Source organism: Portunus trituberculatus, chromosome 43 (genome assembly GCF_017591435.1).
Source record: "Portunus trituberculatus isolate SZX2019 chromosome 43, ASM1759143v1, whole genome shotgun sequence".
Classification (NCBI taxonomy): domain Eukaryota; kingdom Metazoa; phylum Arthropoda; class Malacostraca; order Decapoda; family Portunidae; genus Portunus; species Portunus trituberculatus.
In genome coordinates this window covers 10561911-10569410 of record NC_059297.1, presented here as the reverse complement: position 1 = coordinate 10569410, position 7500 = coordinate 10561911, and the positions used below count along the sequence as shown (strand labels likewise).

At 38.6% G+C, this 7500-nt stretch overlaps 1 protein-coding gene across 1 annotated transcript in view; it reads left to right on the top strand.

The window, feature by feature from the left end:
* LOC123517974 overlaps nucleotides 1-7500 on the top strand; it is a 203829-nt gene that overhangs the window by 82412 nt on the left and 113917 nt on the right.

Below are 7500 nucleotides of genomic sequence, written 5' to 3'. Positions count from 1 at the left end.
GGTGCGTTAGTCATTCTGTGGTTTGACACCGTAAATATTTGCTAGTATCTGCAATAATATAATGTGTTGCTCTCTGATTATGTTGCCTGCCATTATTGTCGATGCGATACTGATGCTTTAAGTACACAGTGCCATGGAATGTATGTGAGTTTTATGTCATGTTATTTGACATACAGGTCATGTGTCGTGCTCAAAAATGTAAATATACTAGATAATTTACGTGGTTTTGATGGTGTTATTAACGGTGCGACACTGACGGCAACAAGGGTGCGAGAAGATGCTTGCCGGGATGAGTGTTTTGTTCAGCTGAAAACTATACAATATTAATAATTTTTATAAGGCTTTTATCACTACCATATTACTCATAGAAAAATAAGGGCCTTGTGTCTTAAATCTAGGGAAGACGAAGGGAAGACTCACTGGAAGCATTAGCCGACCCTGAGACAAACATTTATTGTGAGGCATGAAGAAAAGCTGACCAAGTGCAGATACATCCGTCCCTTTCAGTCCTTCATGTGTTGCTTTATCTATTTTTTCACCCCTTTTCATGTAGGTGGCAAGGGTTTTATTTTGTTTTATTTTTTATTGCTATTTTTTTTTATTGAAGCATGCTCTTACACCTAAAGACACACACACACACACACACACACACACACACACACACACACACACACACACACACACTCACACTAAAATACTGTACACACTATTCATTCTGTTAGTTGGAGATGAATCTTTACTTTGTATATATGTATGTAATATTTCCTGCCCTGCTGCCGTCCCTCACCCATCGTAAAAAAACACCCGTTCCCCGTACCTGGCGAGGGCAGTGATGGCGTGCTGGGTGTGTCCTATGCCTGTAGTTCTTAAATATAGGGCGATCTGAAGCACGTTTCTCGGAGTGTTATGATGCAGGGATTGTTTGCATGAGTGACGAGGCGACAGATGCTCGCTGGTAGAGTTGCTACGAATCTGTTCAGAATTTCTTTTCCTTCCTTGTCCATGTTTTCCTTTATTCGTCTTTAGGAAATGTATCATTAGTGTATTTGAAAGAACGTATGACCTTACAGAGATCTGGTTTCCTTCATGCTTTATAACACGACAGCAAATAAGATGTCTTCCGTTAATCACTTGATAGCTATATTTCGTATTTTTCCATTGACCATACAAGAGAAAACCTAGGAAAAGATTTATTTTAATTTCATAAGGAGAAAATGTCAGCCTGGTTTCTGTCGTATTGTCAGGCAGTGATTATGGTTTTAGTGAACGATGCTCGAAATAGCGCTTACAAGCTGGCCTCAACTGATCCAGACCAGCGAACGGGAAACGGGTTCATAGAATTCAGAGCTGCATACAATCGGATCGGCGGTGTGTGTGTGTGTGTGTGTGTGTGTGTGTGTGTGTGTGTGTGTGTGTGTTTCAGGGAAGATCGGGTAGGTCTGTGGTGTCGTATTTGAGCGAGTATTATACAAGTTAAAGGAGAGAGAGAGAGAGAGAGAGAGAGAGAGAGAGAGAGAGAGAGAGAGAGAGAGAGAGAGAGAGAGAGAGAGAGAGAGAGAGAGAGAGAGAAATGTACAAAGAGGGATAGAAAAGACTCAAGTAGAAGAGGAGGGCAGCTGGAAGCTATTTAAACAACGTAACGCTGTCATTAAATTCCACTTATGTCTAGATCATTGTGTTCTGAATCATTGCTGCTAAGATTTCAGAATAAATGTCAGAGGTCACTACTCACCGGTGTTGTGACAAGTTACTACGATACTACCATCGGTGGAAGAAGATGTATGTGTGTCTGTGTGTGGGAGAGGGATGAAAAGGTGATTCATAATTACTTTTCACACCATCCTTTCTTTTCCCAGGTCATATTTTTCTCCAGTACAGGGAGCGAAATCGATAGAATAACCGGGCACAGTATTTTGCAGAGTTTCCCTCTCCTCCTATATCTACGTTTTCCCTCGCGAATATTTGTGTACGCTCCGGTTTTCCTTTACTCTCAGTTTACCTACAGGAGTATTATACATAGTCCTACCTTACAAACCTTTCACTCGCTTTCGTCAATGTCTTCTTTTCTAAGTCTATTCCTGTTTCTCAGTTCTCTTTAGCGTTTTGCTTGCGGTACCAGGTGTTCCTTCCTTTCCAAGGGCTGGTTTCTGATTCCTCACTGCGGCTCCCTTCTGTAGTGATTCTCTGCCTTCCCGTCAGAGCAAGTGCCTCCTGCACCAAATGAGGCGCCACACGGTACTCGCCCAACCCAGGATTCTCTCTCTCTCTCTCTCTCTAGGCCATCGAGAGATGATACGGAAAAAATGACGTCTGCCTTAATATTTTTTTTCGTGATATTTCTGGTATATCTGATTGTAGTGATAATAAAATTAGTAATACAAGTAATAGTAGTAGTAATAGCAGTATTATTATTATTATTATTATTATTATTATTATTATTATTATTACTAGTAGTAGAGTTTGTGGTGGTAGTACTAGTAGTAGTAGTAGTAGTAGTAGTAGTAGTAGTAGTAGTAGTAGTAGTTGTTGTTGTTGTACTAATAGTAGTAGGAGCATCTATATTAATAGTAGTAGTAGTAGTAGTAGTAGTAGTAGTAGTAGTAGTAGTAGTAGTAGTAGTAGTAGTAGTAGTAGTAGTAGTAGTAGTAGTAGTAGTAGTAGTAGTAGTAGTAGTAGTAAAAGTAGCAGTAGTATTATTATTTACAGTACTGAAAGAATAAAAGGAATAATATTGTTTATACTTTGTTGTTTATATATATATATATATATATATATATATATATATATATATATATATATATATATATATATATATATATATATATATATACTTTTCGTAGATGTCCGATGATATTTTTTTCTTTCCACCTTCTCTTCCTTCTTATCCTCCACCTCCTGCCGTCCTCCTCTTCCAGGTTTTCTTTCTATCACTACTAGTTTGTATGCTGTTGCTATCGTTATCCATATTCATATCCTGTTCTTCAAAAAACACAAATGTCAGTAGTATTTCATCCCCACTCTCACAAATCACATGTATATGAATGTCCACACGTGTGTATGATTTTGTCACTGGTTTATGTGCGTGAATCTAAATACGTTGAATGAGATGGATTTGGCACCGTGTTTTCCGATGCAGGAGGGAGGCAGGATATATGAGTGGGGGTCAGATCCCTTCCTGCCCGCTGCCCTTACCACCACCACCGTGCACCACCACAACATCCTCTGCAGTACTACACCAAACAACGCTGCCACCACCACTTCATAGCCACGATAACCACTGTAACACCCACTAGTGCACTGACCACTGCTACTATTACTGCTACCACCTCCACTCCGTCTCCAAACACTACCTCTACCTTTGTGACCTCTGAGACGACTATAGGGAGCATTTTTATCGCCAATTACAATAACACATGAACTGTATCACAACCACGACAAACACCACAATAGGTACTGGTACACAGACTTAGCCACCACCATCAACACTCATGAGCTGCTGCTATCACTACTACACCGACAATGACGACTTGCGCTGTCACCACAACATCGACCAACTTCACAAGAACCATTTGTGTACATCTAACCGTCATTACTTCTATCACCACCTTCACCATCGTTTTCATTATCCTCACCACTATCACAACGGCTCTCACAATTGATGATGATGTGAATGCGATCACCAACATCACCATGATCGTGAACTAAAGGAGACATATTCCCTCACCCCATCTTTCCTCCTTCTCTTACTTCTATCACCTTCATATTAATAGTAAAGTTTACTCTCCCAACACCAGTATCATAACAACTATAACCACACACATACACACACACAAAAAGAATACATTTACAGTGCTACTTTCTCTACCTCCACTGCACAACACCAAACATCGCCGCCTCTTCCACCGTCTACATGCAGCACGTGTTCCCTCAGACTTACAGCCTGACTCTCCAAGGTCAAGGGTGAAGCTGTGCTCTGCGATTTAATCATACTTCCTCCCTAGATCCATTCCTGGGCCGGATCTGGGAGTAACCTTTAATCCACAGGTGGAATTTTGTAGTTTTCTTTTCATGGTGGTATGATAGAACTGCAATGATGATGACGGTGGTGGTATTACTGGTGATAGAAGTGGTGGTGGTGAACGCAGCAGTGGCGGCGGCGGCGGTAAGAAAGAAGGATGAATGTTGGTTGTGCTATTGAAGGTAATAATACTGTCATGCCACAATAAATAAAGAAAGATAGATTAAATAGAGGGGAAATAAAAGCTAACCACTTAGTCATTACTAACCTATGAGAACGATAGCATCTCCAAATATTTGTTTTTCCTTTTTTTTATTCGTAAATTAAACCTTACATATATATATATATATATATATATATATATATATATATATATATATATATATATATATATATATATATATATATATATATTAGTAAGAAATTTGGACAAGTATATTATATTAAATTATAACCTGGAAATTGAATATATATATATATATATATATATATATATATATATATATATATATATATATATATATATATATATATATATATATATATTTAAATTGAGATCTTTGCTTAGCGCGGAAAGTAACCAAGGTAACATTCAAATTAACATTTCTGTAAAATATTTTTTTAAAGAAAATCATAAACTGATTAGGGGCATTATCACTTTTCCTAGTATAGAGATCCCATGGCTCCAAGGTAACAGAATAATCTAATAGATAAATCATTGTGTGTTCAAAATAAAATATCATTATGAAACCTTTGTTTTTATATGGATACTTATATCAGGTAAAATTATCTTTTTGTTATGGGATTTTCCAGTGTTTCGGCTGATTAATGAGAACAACGCTACCATACCACATAAAGAAATGTTTTAGGCATAAATCCATGGTTGGTAGCAGCTACCTTTATTTTTAACAACCAAATAGAAAAAAAATAAAGCATTAACAAACAAAGTAAACAAAACAATGAAACAAATGACAGATTGAAACTTTATTATCAAATTAATTGTAACAGTAATGAAGTCCAACTACTCTCTCCTCCACCGTGATGATAGTAGTGATTTTGGTGATGATAGTAGTGAAGGGAAGATTTGGGGTGGCGGTTGTGGTGTAAATCATAGAAGTGGTGCTGGTGGTGACGAAAAGGACGTTGCTTGGTGGTGATTGTGGTCCTAGTATTGATGCTATTAGGCGGTAGTGGTGATGGTGATTATGATACCAGTGATAGAAGTAATACTGGTGGCTGTGCTGACGTAGGGGTGGTAGGAAGGGTAGCGGTGGTGGTGGTGGTGGTGGCGGTGGCGGTGGTGAGGACAGAGAGAGAGGGAGGGAGGGGCACAACACTAGCAGCAGCTTTACAGATATCAGAAAATTTATTGTTTAGCGTATGATGGAGGTATTTCATCGATGATCTGTAGCTCTTTATTCCCCTGCAATCCATCACCAGGTGTGTGTCTGTGCTGTCAGGCCCGTGGACGGCAAAATGACAAATGTGTGTAAAGTGTAAAGAGAGACAGACAACCGGGAGCTAAAGGTATTTGTATTGAAAGAATGCAACAAATCGAGACTTTAGAGAAATCAAGAAATGAGGACACGTGGGCGTAAAAGAAATGACTCAAATAGTTTGTGAAGGGGAAGGGTGGAGAAAACGGACAACTGTGAAGATGATGATGGGAGCGATAGCTGTATCTCGCCCGCTATTTAAAAGGATACTTGAACATTGAAAGTACATTAAAAGTTGCGTTGTAAGGTTGTTTTATCATTGGATATATCAACCTTTATGTTCTATAATACCTTTAGTCAATTGATTTACATGGACATATAGAAAAGAAAATTAGTATGAAAGGTAACTACTTTTGTTGGAGATATCTTTACCTCTCTTAATATACTTATTCACAATGATTGACGTGGGTTTTCAAGCTTAGGATCATCAGTCACCTTCTATAGTACATTTTTTTTCTCAAGAGTAAAAATAATTCATCATAAAGCTGCTGTCTAAGAAACGGTCATGTCGTGAACAGACCACTCATCAAAATGATTTGAATTGGATGTACTAACAATACGTCACAAGGAGAGAAACGAAGCATCCATTGAATTACAATGAAGTATAGCATTAATGTAAACTAGTTATGTAGGTGAAAAGTAGAGATAGTCATTGGCTCTCACAGAAATAAAATGCAAGAATTACCAAGCAAAGTTTAAAGGTAAGAGACAGCTTTTCTACAAAATATGAAATACAAATGTATACTACTAGGAATGAAGCCTAATATATTCGTACTTGTGTGTGTGTGTGTGTGTGTGTGTGTGTGTGTGTGTGTGTGTGTGTGTGTGTGTGTGTGTGTGTGTGTGTGTGTATCAAGTAGCATTGCATTAACACTGTAAACGTAATATCCCCTGACTGAATATAAAACGCGAAGTAAAAGAAAACCATGACAATGAATTATATGCTCTTTCCCATATGCTGATGTATTTGCAGCTAGAGATATGGTGCCTATTTATCACTTAGGGGTCATCAATATTCAAGGGTATTCGAATAAGGGGGAACTCCTATGGTCCATATTGTCAGCGATCATGACCAGCCTGTTCATTGTGGATCACACGAGCTCTTGCTACGGTCATACACACACACACACACACACACACACACACACACACACACACACACACACACACACACACACACACACACACACACACACACACACACACACACAGAGACAGAAGAGAGAGAGAGAGAGAGAGAGAGAGAGAGAGAGAGAGAGAGAGAGAGAGAGAGAGAGAGAAACTCGTTCTCCCCACCCCTTACTCTCCCCAAACAGTAAGCACTGTAAGCCACGGGTCTGGGGTAACCGCTGCATAGCAAACTGTGTGGTCACTAAAGGAGGTGAAATAGGCAAAGAGAGAGAGAGAGAGAGAGAGAGAGAGAGAGAGAGAGAGAGAGAGAGAGAGAGAGAGAGAGAGAGAGAGAGAGAGTATTCCAGCACGATGAAAAGAAGAGAAAAATCCTGAGAGAATAAATAGCTCTGTGTCTTTAGATTCTAGAATAAACTAAGGGCGGTTAGTGTGTGGTGCTGTCCCAGTGTTGGCCAGCAGGTAAGCGTGGCATATGTGATGCAACCAGTTTTACACGGAGGTTACGAGGGTTCGCTTTAGCGAGGAAAAAGGCCAAAGAACAGAAAAAAAAGTGAAGAAGCAGGAAAGTTCTGGAGACGAGGAAGACGCGAGACAAGGCTGTACAAAATATTACTGTTTTTGTAAAATATTGTAAATAATATAGAAGGATGTTCGTAATATTGACTTGCAACAGAAATATTAGGGTGTTCTTTATCATTTGTGTTATATACTGGAATATTAAATATGTTAATATATTTTTTTTATTTTGCGAATTTCGCCCATAATTTCTTACTTGCCATTGACATAGAACGGGGACCAAAAAATAAATAAGTAAATAAAAACTTATGTAAGTCTTACACGTGTTGAGCATTATCA